Source organism: Maylandia zebra, linkage group LG17 (genome assembly GCF_041146795.1).
Source record: "Maylandia zebra isolate NMK-2024a linkage group LG17, Mzebra_GT3a, whole genome shotgun sequence".
Taxonomy (NCBI): Eukaryota; Metazoa; Chordata; class Actinopteri; order Cichliformes; family Cichlidae; genus Maylandia; species Maylandia zebra.
In genome coordinates this window covers 925,235-943,848 of record NC_135183.1, presented here as the reverse complement: position 1 = coordinate 943,848, position 18,614 = coordinate 925,235, and the positions used below count along the sequence as shown (strand labels likewise).

The window sequence follows — 18,614 nt, the reverse complement described above, 5'->3', positions numbered from 1 at the left end:
TCCATCGCGATCATAGGACAAGTATCAAAATTAACCCCGGACAAATTACAAATTAAAGCTGGTTTACAGTTAGTTCTCCAGTGGCTGGTTGAAGTGCACAAAAAGCGCAAAAAACGGGTTATTGCTTTTAATAAATTCAGAGTTTCAGGACAAAAAAAAAGCCAAAAAGTTTGGACGCCTGCAGTAAAGTTGCTGCTCACTCCGCCATCTTGTCGTATCCTGTGTAACACTCCCGCCCACACAACCGCTGGACGTGGCCGCAAACACGCCCCCTACACTTTTTACGTAGCACCTGTGGCTCGAGTTTTTTGCTGGTTTCCCGCGACTGACGACTCGTTTAATTAAGGTAAAAATACAACCATGTCACTGTTATAAGAAAAGACACACAGCTTATCGTCTTATAGTTCTAAAATCGCTCTGTTGTTAATTCGTTTGCTAGATTAGCCGCTAGCATGCGCGCTGTGTTGGAGGCTTGTTGCTAGCTAGTTAGCGATGCTACACACTCTAATAGTCTGTGTTATTGAAGGATTCAGCCCTCCTTATGGTTTTTTTTATCCATTTTTAGACAGCGATGACATCATCTGCACACTCTACAGATGCCCAGAGTTACTGTTAATATCAGAAATATAATGCTGTCCTCTGGTTTTATACATTTTAAACATTTGGTTAAAATCTCAATGTTTTATACATTCATTGGTGCAGACCCTGAATTGGGACACAGCCTAGTGGTGCCGAGCTGGCGCACCGAGTAGTTCCTGTTACCTGCTGTGTGTCTGTTTTTACAGGTAAGCTGGGTTCCAAATAATACATATGTGATAGACAACAGTAGCAATCGAAAAGCTAGAGAGCCAATTCACGAGTTTAAGGGTTGATAACGATGAATCACCACCAGCTGTTGCTAAAAGCACCTTTATGATCTGAGCATGCGCAGAATGATCCACAGCGCTCCTTTGATCCTTTGATCTTCTCGAACGATCATTGTGACGTCACGGCGACATCACAATGATCCTTTGAGAAGATCAAAGGATCATTGTGATGTCACAGGGACATCACATTCTCTGCCACACCCACCAAGTCTATAAATAGAGGAGGTCGTTCAACAGTTTACATCAGAAAGAGCCAGTTGTTTTAGACAAAGCTGACCTTAGACAAAGCTGACCTTTGCATTTAAATCATTCAGAGATTTAACTTTTTTGACACTTTTGAGCTTTAAACCTTTAAAGAAATGTCACAGGGAAACGGTGATCAGTTAGACCCACTGCAGCGTATCGCAGATGCACTCAGGGAAGACAACGCAGAACTCAGTGAAAGTTGCATAGAATTAAGTCAACTTATCGGACAAGTCAGTGGACAAAACACACAACTCAGTGAAAACTACATACAACTCAGTCAAGAAAACGCACAACTCGGTGAAAACTACCTACAACTCAATCAAGAAAACACACAACTCGGGCAAGGAAACGCACAACTCGGGCAAGAAAACGCACAACTGAGTCAAGAAAACACACAACTCAGTCAAGCAAACGCACAACTCGGGCAAGGAAACGCACAATTGAGGCAAGAGATGGCAGAACTCAGACAAACTGTGGAAAATCTTCAGCGCCCAGCGGTACATGAACAAGAGACAACAGAAAGAGAATCGCCTGGTTCGTGGGGTCTAAACCTACTTAAAGTAGGTTTAACTGTTGCCGGATGTGCCATTGCTCTTCCTGCAGCTTTCTGGGTCGCCTCTAAGATTTTCGGCTGAAGAGAATGTCCCACAGGATGGCTTGCGTGTGCTTGCATGCACACGTCCCATCGACAATTGTGGATTGTGGTCCACATCCACAATTACAGCTGTAATTGTGGATGTGGACCAGTTACCCTTTAAAAACAGTAATGATCTTTTCCAGCCACAGTCCACCTTCATCCTGGCGTTGTTCCCGCTGGTGCAGGGTCCGCTCCTCAGCAAAGGTTTCTCCGTTTGGTTCTGTCCAAGGCGTCCTCAGGTGACGCGTTGATGTCTTCCTTGATTTTGTCCATCCACCGTTTTTTCGGTCTGCCTCGAGGCCGGCGCCGTCTGGGTCGATCCTTAATAGTCGTTTTTGCTGAGTTCCCATCGCTTCGAATCACGTGTCCATACCACCTCAGGCGGGATTCGAGCATCTTTTGAACTCGAGCCACAGTCCACCGACCTGTGCTCTCCTTTATGTTTGATTTTATTTTGCCCCTCACCTCCCAACCAGTCATGGCAGAAGACCGCCCCTCCCTGAGCCTGGTTCTGCCAGAGGTTTCTTCCTGTTAAAAGGGAGTTTTTCCTCTCCACCGTTGCCAGAGTGCTTGCTCATAGGGGATCATTTGATTGTTGGGTTGAATTTTTGGATTTCATTTCATTGGCTTGAACTGAAAAACCTAAAAATTCAGCTGAGGGGTTCACATAGTGGAGAGCACTACATTTGTTAACTGCACTTTGTTTATTTGTGGATTTTGTAGTTCTTCCTACTACAAAAACTACAAATGAAAACAAGGCAGTTAGCAGCAAATGAAAATAAATAAAACACATTAAAAAAATCTGCTACTGCTCTGTGTGTTTACTTTAGTGAACACTGTTTGTTTTTGTGTTAGAAGATCATAGATTGTCCTGACGTGTCCACAGACGTGTGGATTTGTGTGCTGCTGTGTTCACTTGTGTGTTTTTGTGCACTCAGGAGGACGGTACCTGTCTCGTCGTCATCTCGTAGACAAATATTTGACGACGTCTAGAAGAGAAGTCTGAGTCGCCGTCCAAACGTCTGCCTGCAGCACAACCTCCGTCTCTCAGCGCTCGGCATGCACGCTGAATAAGAGCCCTCAGGTGAACTTCTCTCACCTGCATAAACACTTTGCATCGGTTTCTCGGCTGCAGGTCCATGAAGGCACTTTTGGAGGAATGTTATGGTCTGACCATCATCCTTCAGCTCACTCTGAACTCGCTGAGCAGCTCTCTGGCGTCTCTGTGAGGACCTGCAGGAACACTTCTCCAGACTTCTTGAAGGACATTCAAAGCTCTTCTGCCTTCTGTTGATGATGTTGATGACTCCACACTGTTTATGTCCTGCTGAGCTTTGTGCTCTGGGAATGCCAGACCATGACTGATAGTGTTATTGTCACTGCTTATATCTGAAGTCCTGCTGGCAGAAATGCCCTTCAGTCAGAAAGGTTGATGGTCAGGATGAACCTGGACACTTCTTTGCACACGTGTGTCGTATCTTTTGAATGATAAGTGCTGACAGAGACAGACGTGAGTCTGTATTTATATTTCTTGCAGCCTGTTAGCACTGTACCTCCTGCCTTTCCAAACGGCTCTTCTGTGTTTCTGTCTCATCGTTCTGCTGATGAACATTTGTCGCCCACCGTGATCTCAGCACGTCGTCCTGGTTCTGGAGAGCAGACGTGTGTTGATCTGAGTCCTGTGATTTCCAGTAGTGATTTATTCCCAAGACAAAATCAAATCGTCCTCTGCTGCCGTGTTGTTGCACAATAAAAACGATGCAGCTGTCAGAAACGGTCCGGCCCTGGTTATTGTCTCAGATACGACGCTCGTCTTATCCTGTCTGCTTCTGTCGGTTTCCTTCATTTACTTCTTGTTATTTTCCTAAAATGTGCTCCAGAGTGACAAAAATATCTGCTGGAGTTGATGCTGCCCTAAAACCTCTGTGACATCGTTGCACTCACTTGCTTGACTCAGTTGTGCGTTTGCTTGACTCAGTTGTGCGTTTGCTTGACTCAGTTGTGTGTTTTCTCGAGTGATTGTTCTGATATGTTGACTGAATTCTATGAACGTTTCACTGAGTTGTATGTGTTCTTCCCTGAGTTCCTCTATCGTACGCTGCAGTGGGTCTAACTGATCACCGTTTCCCTGTGACATTTCTTTAAAGGTTTAAAGCTCAAAAGTGGAAAAAAAGGTCATCTAAAAAGTAGGGGTGGGGGAAAAAATCGATACTGTGTAGCATCGTGATATTTTGTTTTCTAATAATATATCGATACAGGGACGGCAGAAATCGATATTTTGTTACAAAAAAAAGTTTTTGTGGACTCTGACTTCAGAGCATGTTGATCCTTTTTCTGAGCAAGAATCCTGACATTCCTTCACTGTCCAAATGTGTTTAACTTTTTTTGGCAGCAATAAACATGACAGTTTACTTATTTTAATTTAAGACATGTTTTATTTTAATTAAGTTTAAAACTTTTTTATTTAATGTAAAATTATTTTGTTTTAATTTACTTTCAAATTCTTCAGTTGCTGAAGGGGCTGCATAGTTTTCATATTGCATAGTTCAGAATAGTTATAATTGTACCAGATGGTTGCATTCAGTTAAGTGGGACTAGACTGTAATACAAACCGTTCAAGTTTGTCAACAATAAAACTGAAATGAGAGAAAGACTGAGTGCGAGACTTTGATATTAGATAAAATGAATATTGATAAAGTTTACCTTTATGTACAGAATCTGAATATCGCAAAATATTTTAAAAAATTGCAATAATATCGTATCGTGGGATGTATGGTGATTCCCACCTCTACTAAAAAGTATCTGTGACAGTGTATCTACAGATGTATTATGTAACAAATATTGTTTGTTTAATTTGTTGGCATTACTAAATTTGGCTCAATGCTTACATACATGTGTAAAAAGCAAATGTACGAGCTGTGGTAACTGTGTCTGATAGAATGAAGAGTCGACTGATATATGAAATATTCCTTTATTGGGTGAGAAAATCAGACCATGTCATAACTGCTGTAAGTCACACAGAATAGACATCAGAGCCTTAAACAGGCTGACGTCTGCTAAATGGGTCAAACTGGGCAGAAAGTCTACAAACACATAACATCCTTATAGAATATGATGTAACACTATAGATCAACTTAGCTCAGAATATATAAAGCATATAAACAGTTACAGCAATATGATGCAACAAACACAGCAGCTACTGATCCAAAATACTCAAAGCTTCATAGAACTGAAACCAACATTTATTTTTAGCTCCATTCTGCTGCTGATACAGACTTTAGGTTTCTGAACATTAAACTTGTTGCTGCCTTTCATAGTGTGTAACTTGAAGGCCCTGAGTACTCTGAGTACTTTCTCCCACACTGGAAACACTGGGATGATCACATTATTTGAACATTACCTAATAAGACTGATTCAGCACAGACAGTTATGTTAAACTTTCCTAGCAGTCCTTCACAAACAGGGAACAGTCTGTCTATTCTCTCCATCTGTCAGCTGCTGCTGGCTCTTCCCCCTCCTCTTCCTCACACACTGCTGAGTTTGTCCTGGTGGATCATCAGGGCTGCAAAGCCTCACAGATGATGTGCAGCAGTGGGTCCCTCAGTCTGTCCTCACTCTGGACACTTGCAGTCGTCACACATGGAAATCAAATGTGTGATAAGCTGCAGGATTCAAACACAAGTGTAACTTATAAACACATGTTCATACTTTTATTCCACAATCAGAGAGAAAGAAACAGAGAGAGAGTGCAGGACAGACAGACAGGTGACAGTCTCAGGTGTACACACTGCTACACAACAGCACAGAGAAGCAGGATTTAGTGTTTGTGTTATTACGAGTGTAAACAAGAAGAGTCCCAGATGGTGCAGTGGACACATGTGTGACTGCTGTGATTAAAGCATCTTTCTTTCAGCTTAAGGAGTGAACCGTCAGCTCGTTCAAACACACGTTAAAGTCCGTTTGGCTCGACACCACCGAAAGCGTGCTGCTGCAGTCTGCTGGGGGGCATCATCAGAAACAAGGATGCAAGGAGAGGAGACAAACTAGTGAGGAATGCTGGCTCTATAATTGGAGCTGCCACACACACACACACACACACACACACACACACACTCTGTGTGAAGCTCGTCTATATTATATTTTCTGATCTATCATACAGCTTAAACTTATTCCTGGTTATATCCTGATCAGTGCTGAGCAGTTAAACATGATTAACTATCAATGAAATCATGTATGAATTATGATTCTGTGATTAACAATGAATACACTTAATATCACTTCTCATTTTCAAAATCATGTCGTTTAGCTTTGAAATGTCTGCATTTGTGAAGAAAACATTTTCTTAGTAACAACATTTGTTAAGATCCAACCATGTAAACTATGATTTTTGCCATTTTTCAAGTGGTCTTAAACCTTTAATCAGGACTGTATCTGATATCACTTCCATTTAATGTGAAAAAGCTGCATCAGTGTTTTGCTGGGATGCGTCTGCTCCTCTGGCTTTCCTGTTAGCAGTGAGTGCAACGATGTCACAGAGGTTTTAGGGCAGCATCAACTCCAGCAGATATTTTTGTCACTCTGGAGCACATTTTAGGAAAATAACAAGAAGTAAATGAAGGAAACCGACAGAAGCAGACAGGATAAGACGAGCGTCGTATCTGAGACAATAACCAGGGCCGGACCGTTTCTGACAGCTGCATCGTTTTTATTGTGCAACAACACGGCAGCAGAGGACGATTTGATTTTGTCTTGGGAATAAATCACTACTGGAAATCACAGGACTCAGATCAACACACGTCTGCTCTCCAGAACCAGGACGACGTGCTGAGATCACGGTGGGCGACAAATGTTCATCAGCAGAACGATGAGACAGAAACACAGAAGAGCCGTTTGGAAAGGCAGGAGGTACAGTGCTAACAGGCTGCAAGAAATATAAATACAGACTCACGTCTGTCTCTGTCAGCACTTATCATTCAAAAGATACGACACACGTGTGCAAAGAAGTGTCCAGGTTCATCCTGACCATCAACCTTTCTGACTGAAGGGCATTTCTGCCAGCAGGACTTCAGATATAAGCAGTGACAATAACACTATCAGTCATGGTCTGGCATTCCCAGAGCACAAAGCTCAGCAGGACATAAACAGTGTGGAGTCATCAACATCATCAACAGAAGGCAGAAGAGCTTTGAATGTCCTTCAAGAAGTCTGGAGAAGTGTTCCTGCAGGTCCTCACAGAGACGCCAGAGAGCTGCTCAGCGAGTTCAGAGTGAGCTGAAGGATGATGGTCAGACCATAACATTCCTCCAAAAGTGCCTTCATGGACCTGCAGCCGAGAAACCGATGCAAAGTGTTTATGCAGGTGAGAGAAGTTCACCTGAGGGCTCTTATTCAGCGTGCATGCCGAGCGCTGAGAGACGGAGGTTGTGCTGCAGGCAGACGTTTGGACGGCGACTCAGACTTCTCTTCTAGACGTCGTCAAATATTTGTCTACGAGATGACGACGAGACAGGTACCGTCCTCCTGAGTGCACAAAAACACACAAGTGAACACAGCAGCACACAAATCCACACGTCTGTGGACACGTCAGGACAATCTATGATCTTCTAACACAAAAACAAACAGTGTTCACTAAAGTAAACACACAGAGCAGTAGCAGATTTTTTTAATGTGTTTTATTTATTTTCATTTGCTGCTAACTGCCTTGTTTTCATTTGTAGTTTTTGTAGTAGGAAGAACTACAAAATCCACAAATAAACAAAGTGCAGTTAACAAATGTAGTGCTCTCCACTATGTGAACCCCTCAGCTGAATTTTTAGGTTTTTCAGTTCAAGCCAATGAAATGAAATCCAAAAATTCAACCCAACAATCAAATGATCCCCTATGAGCAAGCACTCTGGCAACGGTGGAGAGGAAAAACTCCCTTTTAACAGGAAGAAACCTCTGGCAGAACCAGGCTCAGGGAGGGGCGGTCTTCTGCCATGACTGGTTGGGAGGTGAGGGGCAAAATAAAATCAAACATAAAGGAGAGCACAGGTCGGTGGACTGTGGCTCGAGTTCAAAAGATGCTCGAATCCCGCCTGAGGTGGTATGGACACGTGATTCGAAGCGATGGGAACTCAGCAAAAACGACTATTAAGGATCGACCCAGACGGCGCCGGCCTCGAGGCAGACCGAAAAAACGGTGGATGGACAAAATCAAGGAAGACATTAAGACCATCAACGCGTCACCTGAGGACGCCTTGGACAGAACCAAACGGAGAAACCTTTGCTGAGGAGCGGACCCTGCACCAGCGGGAACAACGCCAGGATGAAGGTGGACTGTGGCTGGAAAACATCATTACTGTTTTTAAAGGGTAACTGGTCCACAATTGTCGATGGGACGTGTGCATGCAAGCACACGCAAGCCATCCCCGCTCTGTGGGGTCATGACAATAATCATGACCCCACAGAGCGGGACATTCGCTTCAGCCGAAAATCTTAGAGGCGACCCAGAAAGCTGCAGGAAGAGCAATGACACATCCGGCAGCAGTTAAACCTACTTTAAGTAGGTTTAGACCCCACGAACCAGGGGATTCTCTTTCATGTACCGCTGGGCGCTGAAGATTTTCCACAGTTTGTCTGAGTTCTGCCATCTCTTGCCTCAATTGTGCATTTCCTTGCATGAGTTGTGTGTTTGCTTGCCCGAGTTGTGCGTTTTCTTGACTGAGTCGTGCGTTTTCTTGACTGAGTCGTGCGTTTGCTTGACTCAGTTGTGCGTTTTCTTGACTCAGTTGTGCGTTTTCTTGACTCAGTTGTGCGTTTGCTTGACTGAGTTGTATGTTTTCTCCATTGAGACGCCTGTTTTCTCGAGTGATTGTTCTGATATGTTGACTGAATTCTATGAACGTTTCACTGAGTTGTACGTGTTCTTCCCAGAGTTCCTCTATCGTACGCTGCAGTGGGCCTAACTGATCACCGTTTCCCTGTGACATTTCTTTAGAGGTTTAAAGCTCAAAAGTGGAAAAAAAGTTAAATCTCTGAATGATTTAAATGCAAAGGTCAGCTTTGTCTAAGGTCAGCTTTGTCTAAAACAACTGGCTCTTTCTGATGTAAACTGTTGAACGACCTCCTCTATTTATAGACTTGGTGGGTGTGGCAGAGAATGTGATGTCCCTGTGACATCACAATGCTCCTTTGATGTTCTCAAAGGATCATTGTTATGTCACCGTGACGTCACAATGATCGTTCGAGAAGATCAAAGGAGCGCTGTGGATCATTCTGCGCATGCTCAGATCATAAAGGTGCTTTTAGCAACAGCTGGTGGTGATTCATCGTTATCAACCCTTAAACTCGTGAATTGGCTCTCTAGCTTTTCGATTGCTACTGTTGTCTATCACATATGTATTATTTGGAACCCAGCTTACCTGTAAAAACAGACACACAGCAGGTAACAGGAACTACTCGGTGCGCCAGCTCGGCACCACTAGGCTGTGTCCCAATTCAGGGTCTGCACCAATGAATGTATAAAACATTGAGATTTTAACCAAATGTTTAAAATGTATAAAACCAGAGGACAGCATTATATTTCTGATATTAACAGTAACTCTGGGCATCTGTAGAGTGTGCAGATGATGTCATCGCTGTCTAAAAATGGATAAAAAAAAAACCATAAGGAGGGCTGAATCCTTCAATAACACAGACTATTAGAGTGTGTAGCATCGCTAACTAGCTAGCAACAAGCCTCCAACACAGCGCGCATGCTAGCGGCTAATCTAGCAAACGAATTAACAACAGAGCGATTTTAGAACTATAAGACGATAAGCTGTGTGTCTTTTCTTATAACAGTGACATGGTTGTATTTTTACCTTAATTAAACGAGTCGTCAGTCGCGGGAAACCAGCAAAAAACTCGAGCCACAGGTGCTACGTAAAAAGTGTAGGGGGCGTGTTTGCGGTCACGTCCAGCGGGTGTGTGGGCGGGAGTGTTACACAGTCGCTCCACCTCAAGTCACTACTGCGCAGACTCTGGCTCCAAATGTTGGAACGACGATTAAAAGATGCTTAAAAGCAGCTCAAAAGAGAACGGACTGCATAGAGACCGATTTCGTTCAGAGGTGAAGCGGCGGTACTTGCAGAAAATAGCCTGCATTGGAAATGTGGACCCGTATGAAATACGGCCGTGGAGTAAAAACCCTGAAGACCAACCGCTATTGACGTAGCCTGACATATTCTCGTACCTTATCTGTGGAGTCAGCGCGTACAAGTCGTCATTCAAACAAAGGTAAGTCAGCTCGAGTACTGCGAGTGAAATGCGTTTGATTTCCATCCGAACATTCACATTAGTGCAGCATAAATTCATTCATGAGGGGAAATTACAGTGAGAACATGTGGAGGCTGTTAGAGGGATAACATAGTGAGTTCAGTGCATTGATGAGACACTGTCCTGAAGGATTTAGTTATTCTTTATGGTTAAAGAAATTGCAATGATTTATTAATGTTTATTATAAATAATTCTAATTATACATCTTGCGTCAATATTTGTATCTTGAGTCACTAAAAATACATTTTATTTTAGTTTTATACTTTGATTAATGACCTGCAGAATCTCCTTATCATATTAAGTGGTTCATAATTGTCACTTTATGCTTTCTCCATCTCTACAGTGATGGCATCCTTGCATTACATACTTTAGGTTCATTTTCTGCAGGCAGGTTTCTGACAGAGAACAGGCAGGTTTACACTATAACCTGCAGCGATGGACACATAAAGAAATGAAAAATGACATGTATGTGCTAACTTTCTAAACACTTTGTTACATTTATGATAAAGTAGATTAAACACATTTGTGTCGGCCTTGGCTCATAGTTCTTGTCTTTAAATGAACTTTGTCTGTGTGTGTTTCAGGTCCTGCACTCTCAAAGACTGAATGAACCAGCATTGCAGCCATGGGTCACTGTGAGCATCACAGGGAAGGTTGAAGCCGCCCGCTGCACCTGCAAGGCCGGAGTCGCGGAGACCTGCACCCACGTCGCTGCTCTTCTGTTTAAAGTAGAAGCAACAGTGTTGATCTGTGGCACAAGGACTGTTACAGATGAACCTGCATACTGGGTTTTGCTGGGTAATGTGACCAAGATACAGCCAGAGGTTGGCCATAAGATAGACTTCTCCTCTTCAGCTGCCCAAAAAAAAGGCTCTTGATCAAAACATTCACAGACCATCTGTAGTGACAGGTAAAAGGAGCCGTCCTCAAAAAAGAAAAACCCCACCTGCTACTGTGGAGGAGTCGTCACTGCTATAATGCCATCATGTTTTATCTAGGGGTCTAGATTTATGCCTGTAGTGCACTGCCGTGTAAATAATTTGCATTTACTGAATATGTACTGACTGAGTCCCGCTGTTCAAAAGTTGAATAAAGAAACAAAGTAATTTTTGCCTCTTTTTTTAAAATTAAAACCACTTTATAGAACATCACATCAGTTACAATGATGATGTCATTTATAGTTTACAAATGACAAAATGTTTACACAAAATCATGAGTGTTTACATGATATCACCCACTACTAACATTACTTTATTTACTGTGTCTTTTGAAAAAATACAGCTATTTATACAGCAAAAGACTAAAGAATATTTAACAGGAGCAGGTTTCATTTTCCCTGGTTTTATTATCACACTGTTCACCAAACGCAGCAAACCTTCACCATCTTATCCAGAAGGGTCACCTCTTCACCCTCACATGGAAGAAGTAATCTGATTGGCATGGTGGTATGTTTGAAGCAGGTCCCTCGTGTAGCGCTGGAACTCAGTCACGATGTTTCATCCATTTCATGGGCTGGTTTGCTGCAATAATGCCAAATAATTAGCAACTCTATAAATAGAAGGTAGTTCTGCAAAATCACTCAGTAGGATGTTTGTTCTAATTTGCTATGAGCTCAGAGCGCATAGAAAATAAAACTAAAAGGCTATAAAGATATGAACATATTTAGAACTTACCGGAATGAAAATGTCTGGAGCACCAACAGATATTTGGAGATGGAAGAGAACTGATATCAGCTCGTCTCACAGCTGCTATCCAGGCTGGACGCCTTCGTTTGGTAACATCGATACACGAGCTGCTCATGTTGCTTCCAGGTTGGGGAAGAATGAAAAGACAAACCCTTTTCGAGCTTATTCTCTTGCCGGTCGTGCGATCGAACATTGCAGCCGACCACACAGCAAGAACGAACCATGGCTGTTGTGTGTGCCTTCGCTCCTTTTTCGCTTGCGCTTTGTTTCGACCCCCAAAATGGCGGATCGGGCCAAAATCATGGGACTAAAGTCATCTCACTGTGGTAATGTAACTATAATATGGCCAATATTATATGTATTGTCAGATTATTATGATATATATATATATATATATATTACAGCAGTGAGCTTGAACTCTGGGTCAGAGATTCAAGTTGCAGTTATTTATATTTCCTATCACCTTAAATCTTCACTCAAAGACAAGTATCTGTGACAGTGTATCTACAGATGTATTATACATAAGAGACAAATATTGTTTGTTTAATATGTTAGAATTATTACATTTGGCTCAATGCTTACATATATGAGTACATGATGACAATAATCACGACCCCACAGAGCGGGACATTCGCTTCAGCCGAAAATCTTAGAGGCGACCCAGAAAGCTGCAGGAAGAGCAATGACACATCCGGCAGCAGTTAAACCTACTTTAAGTAGGTTTAGACCCCACGAACCAGGCGATTCTCTTTCTGTTGTCTCTTGTTCATGTACCGCTGGGCGCTGAAGATTTTCCACGGTTTGTCTGAGTTCTGCCATCTCTTGCCTCAATTGTGCGTTTCCTTGCCCGAGTTGTGTGTTTTCTTGATAGAGTTGTATGTAGTTTTCACTGAGTTGTGTGTTTTCTTGACTCAGTTGTGCGTTTGCTTGACTGAGTCGTGCGTTTTCTTGACTCAGTTGTGCGTTTTCTTGACTGAGTCGTGCGTTTGATTGACTCAGTTGTGCGTTTGCTTGACTCAGTTGTGCGTTTTCTTGACTCAGTTGTGCGTTTGCTTGACTGAGTTGTGCGTTTGCTTGACTGAGTTGTGTGTTTTCTCGAGTGATTGTTCTGATATATTGACTGAATTCTATGAACGTTTCACTGAGTTGTATGCAGTGTTGGTCAAGTTACTTGAAAAAAGTAATCAGTAACTAATTACTGATTACTCCCCCCAAAAAGTAATCCCGTTACTTTACTGATTACTTATTTTCAAAAGTAATTAATTACTTAGTTACTTAGTTACTTAGTTACTTTTTAAAAACACGATTTACAACCTGAAGAGGTGATAAAGTGATAGATCTTTCAGCCCAATTCTACTTTTTCTACATAATCCATCATACAAAATGTAATCAAATGGAAAAGTCTCTTTTTAAAACTTGTTTTATCAGTTTTAATCTTTTAACTTTATGCATCAAGCAAAACATTTAATTATCTGCAACATTCTCTGACTTGAATAAATTAGTTTAACATTTAAACCTATTTTCTACACATTCCAGCACATAAAATAAAATATTTTTTGTGTTTTCACTCACTCTTTCAAACAGATGCAAGTAAAACACAGCAGAAAATAAATAAAGTCAAAGACTCAGCGGTCCTTTTGCTCTATTTTCACCTGTAAAGCAGGAGCAGGGTAGGCGGAGGGTTACCCTGGTGTAGGTGTGCTGCGGTCAGTTGAAGAATCCGCGCGAGTTTCTCTGTGAGTTTCCCATTACATCGTAGCTACTCGGTGCTTGTTTGGAAGTTTAGGGGTTTTTTTCGCTGTAAAAAGAAGTTTTCTTCCCACGCACGATGGACGCTAATGTTTTTGTCACTTTTTATGGAATCAAACTCAAAGTAAGGTCAGTACTTCCACACTTTAAACGCTGCACGCTCATACTCTCTCTCCGCACTCGATATATTATCCATTGTTGATCTGCACACAGCTGCTGTCACCAACGTCGCACTTGCTTACGTTACTGTCATGAGACATTCTCGCAAAAAAAATCACGGTTTTAGTAACGCAGTAACGCAGCGTTCCTACGGGAAAGTAACGGTAATCTAATTACCGATTTTGCAATAGTAATCCCTTACTTTACTCGTTACTTGAAAAAAGTAATCAGATTACAGTAACGCGTTACAAGTAACGCGTTACTGCCCATCTCTGGTTGTATGTGTTCTTCCCTGAGTTCCTCTATCGTACGCTGCAGTGGGTCTAACTGATCACCGTTTCCCTGTGACATTTCTTTAAAGGTTTAAAGCTCAAAAGTGGAAAAAAAAAAGGTCATCTAAAAAGTAGGGGTGGGGGAAAAAATCGATACTGTGTAGTATCGTGATATTTTGTTTTCTAATAATGTATCGATACAGGGACAGCAGAAATCGATATTTTGTTACAAAAAAAAGTTTTTGTGGACTCTGACTTCAGAGCATGTTGATCCTTTTTCTGAGCAAGAATCCTGACATTCCTTCACTGTCCAAATGTGTTTAACTTTTTTTTGGCAGCAATAAACATGACAGTTTACTTATTTTAATTTAAGACATGTTTTATTTTAATTAAGTTTAAAACTTTTTTATTTAATGTAAAATTATATTTTGTTTTAATTTACTTTCAAATTCTTCAGTTGCTGAATGGGCTGCATAGTTTTCATATTGCATAGTTCAGAATAGCTATAATTGTACCAGATGGTTGCATTCAGTTCAGTGGGACTAGACTGTAATACAAACCGTTCAGTTTGTCAACAATAAAACTGAAATGAGAGAAAGACTGAGTGTGAGACTTTGATATTAGATAAAATGAATATTGATAAAGTTTACCTTTATGTACAGAATCTGAATATCGCAAAATATTTTAAAAAATTGCAATAATATCGTATCGTGGGATGTATGGTGATTCCCACCTCTACTAAAAAGTATCTGTGACAGTGTATCTACAGATGTATTATGTAACAAATATTGTTTGTTTAATATGTTGGCATTACTAAATTTGGCTCAATGCTTACATACATGTGTAAAAAGCAAATGTAGGAGCTGTTATATTAGCACTCGGTGTATTACTAAGATAACCACATTAACATTACTGACACTCGCTGACTTTTAATAGTCATTCTATAAATGCTGTCCGTGTAAATGGTCTTACCTGTAAACACTGCATATCCACCGGATTCCAGCCAGAGTGGATTCTGGAGTCTTCCACGCTCCTGTTAGTGATCCTCCATCTGGATGGATGAGAACAACCTTCTGAACAATCTAGCAGGAGATGGCCCATATCTATGGGACTGATTTGTGCTAATAACACCCATTGTATGGACTGATAACAGCCGAAGCGAGAAGGGTCTTGCTGCAGCCACTGTGGAGCTCCACAGTAACCGGATACACGTGACCTCCACAGTAGCCAGAAGCACGTGACCTCCACAGTAGCCGGAAGCACGTGACCTCCACAGTAGCCGGAAGCACGTGACCTCCACAGTAGCCGGAAACACGTGACCTCCACACTAGCCGTAAACATTCATGGATACCGTGGAAGTCTTGCAAGTTGATCACAAAGGTTGGTTAAGTCTTTCTTAAATAAATTTGCCGTTAGTGATTTCATAATTCTAGGAATCGTCTAGTTTTCTTACAATGATCACGTTGCCACTTATTTAGCGTTACAACAACATTCCTCTTTATTTGAATGTTTTTTCATCGTGCTCCATGGCAGAGAAACACACAGATATGCTTTTTCCTGGGCCTGGTTTAAGTAAGAGAGCTGGATTAACGGCTTCTGTGGGCGAGAAGAAGCAAAAACCACATTTTGCATTAGAGTATGATTTATTGTTGGCGTCAGAGATGCAAAATAACGAATACTTCAATACTGTACTTAAGTAGAATTTTCTGGTATCTTTACTGCTGTACTTTTTTGTGCCTACTGTATACTTCTTTATACTTCTACTTCTCACATTGTAGCACGCGTATCTGTACTTTGTAATCCGTACATTTGTAAATCAGCCCCCCGCACGCTGCTTTGGACGCAAGATTACTTCAAAATTTTGTACATAAATTATATTTTAAACCCTGTACTTCTTGCTTCGACTTGACTAAAAAGTCGAGTCGGTGCTTTCTAAACAGAGGTATCTAAACTGTAGTAAGGAACGTGTGCACTTGTGACACCTTTGGTTAGCGTCAACACTGTAAATTTCGTCACAAACAGATTTATATATTTATCAATACTTCTATTCATTATTCTTTTCTGTACAGCTTTTTTATTGCCCAGATTTTAGTTAGCCTCTGTTCAATTGACTGTTATATGTCAATAGAAACATGTCTCACAAATTAAAGTGTCTTGTAAAATATTTGTGGGGTTTTTTTCAAGGATTTTCTTCCCAAATCTATTACATGCCAACTGTAAATGGTTATTTCTGCTAAAACCTTAACTTAAATGTGTATGTGGTGTTTATCTGTTTCTCTCTCTGTTTTAGATTCACACATCAATCTGGAATTCGGGCTTAAAGCCAGAATTGCAGGAATGCAACACGTGTTGCAGAGGACTCTTTCACTGCCCTCTGTGCCCCACTTTCAGCCCTACTGTCAGGGCAAAGATTGAGGAGCATCTAAGTGTGCATATAAAAAATGCTTTGCCTTTCAAAGGTATGTTTGTATTAAATATACTTTATAGTTATAAATATGCACTTTTTTAAGCACTTCTGCAGTATCTTTGTTGACTTAAAAGTTGCTGTTGATATTGTACAGTTCAGTTTATTCATCTGCAACAAAAATAGTGTTTTTATAAAATATATTTTTATTTACTTTTCACCACTTTTCTTGACATAACTTTTGTGATCCATACCATTTTGCTTTCATTATTGAGGTTGGCTTGGATGTTTTTGTTAACATGTACAATCTGATTGTTAGACAAATTGGTTGCATTCTATACAACTACATTTAAATTACATCTGTTTGTTTGTTTGTTTTTTTCTCTTACAGATAAAATGATATGCCGGTGCAGGCTGCCTTGTAGGACAACAGGACACTTTCACTGCCCTGTCTGTAAGATTACAATCATACGGCGTGGGGATATGGCAAGGCATTTATTGTCTTGTCAGCATTCTTCAATGCCAAGTCAGCCACCATTATCAGGACTGCTCCCCGCTGAACTCTCCGAGGAGACCCGTATTCCTCCGGCAGTACTCTTCGAGGAGCCCCGTTTCCCCCCCAAGGTTTTGTCTTCGGTATCTGAACCATTTTCTGAGTCTTTGTTAGAACATTCATATGCTCTACCCTCTGTGTTCAATAAAACTGCAGCTGATGGAAAGTCCATGAAAATGACATGCCCTCACTGTGGCCTTACTCTTCATAGCTCTGGCAAGCTATTTGCACACTGGAGAGAGGAAGCCAAAGCTGTGCTTGAAGGACAACACGTGCCCATTTTCAGACTGAAAAAGCGCAAGTTCCAGGAAGTCAGTCAAGTCAGTATTCACTTTAAACAGTGGTGTAATTACATGGTTAGTGAAATTTGAATAACTGTTAAAAAACTGTTCTACAACAGAGAAATAACTATGTTTTCATCCCCATTTGCCTGACACAGGAGCCAGCAGTTGTTGAAGATCTGCGTCCTGCTGTGCAGTGGGTTGTCCAAAATAAGGCACTTTTCTGTGGACATGTAACAATGCCCAAATATGTGTCCTTAAATCAAGAGCAGAGGGTCTTAATAGACATGTCAGAGGAAGAAGACACTGGAGCAAGGGACTTGTTCCTCTTTGTTTTTCAGTTTGCAGAGGACATGGAGCTCTTTTTGAAAGCATGTGCTGATGAGCAGGGACTAAGGGTCAGTGCTATGTTTGACATGTAATGGACAAATGAAGGCACTGGCTGTGTTTGTTTGTTTGTTTAATATGTTGTTGTTGTTTTGTTTTGTTTTGTTTTTTGCGTAGTACAAAATTCCAATTAAACTTATTTCAAAATGTTGTTCACTTGATTCTGTGTCCATACTTATAATAAAGGATTACAGTGAAACAGCATTAAATGTAAATGTAACAGCATTTTTTTAAACTTGTAATTTAAAAATAAAAAGCTTATTGTTGATATTAACAGTAAAGAATTGCAATCAATAATATTTTTATACATTTTAAACATTAACACTCTGGGCTCTATCCTGGCCATCTGTGGACACTTCACTTATTCTTTTTTTTGACTACTGCACTGCAGTGGACCAAAACAATGACACGGGTTTGATCTTAAGGATCTAATAGTTGTGTGTGTTGTGCATGACATTGCCACACAAATGTGTATTTGCAAGATAGAGTAGAATAAATTATGACGCATGAAATATTACATAGGCTGCAGTGAATTTCTGTTGATACAGCCTATTGAGCTTTGAGTTTCCCAGTCAAACTTAGCTTTGAAGCACATGCTAAAAACACTTTTACTCTTGTACATTTCAAAACAAGACACCATAGCCAAAATATTAACAAAATATATATCAGGGCTCGCAAAATCGCTAGCCCGACGTCCCGGGGCTAGTGATATTTCCAGTCAGGCTACCAAAATCTATCTCAGCCCTGCCCGTCGGGCTATCATAGGAAGTAAAAATATATGACAATGCCTTTGCTTTCTTTCGCAAATGTAGCTGAGTAATTAGCTGAGTCCTCATCAAAGAACAGTGCTCTTTAATGAATGCAGCACATAACTTTACATCGTAGAGGTAACAGGGAGACATATCGAGTTATCAGATAGCCGTCTTAACTATATTCTAACTCTTCAATTTCCCGACTGCACTTTCCTCTTATTTCACGACACCACCCGTGGTGCAATATGGTATAGTCGGACAGGACACAACATCACTCACTAGCTTACTCTTCAAACGTGGCACGTGAAATCTCCCGCAGCAAGTG

The 18,614-nt window shown here is 41.1% G+C and overlaps 1 long non-coding RNA gene across 1 annotated transcript; it reads left to right on the top strand.

The window, feature by feature from the left end:
• The first annotated feature begins 13,661 nt into the window (after positions 1 to 13,661).
• Positions 13,662 to 17,672, top strand: LOC112436213 (uncharacterized). The gene is made up of 4 exons (XR_013093941.1): positions 13,662 to 16,371; positions 16,708 to 16,952; positions 17,081 to 17,189; positions 17,309 to 17,672. It is a non-coding gene; the product is annotated as an uncharacterized LOC112436213 (long non-coding RNA).
• Positions 17,673 to 18,614: the final 942 nt, after the last annotated feature.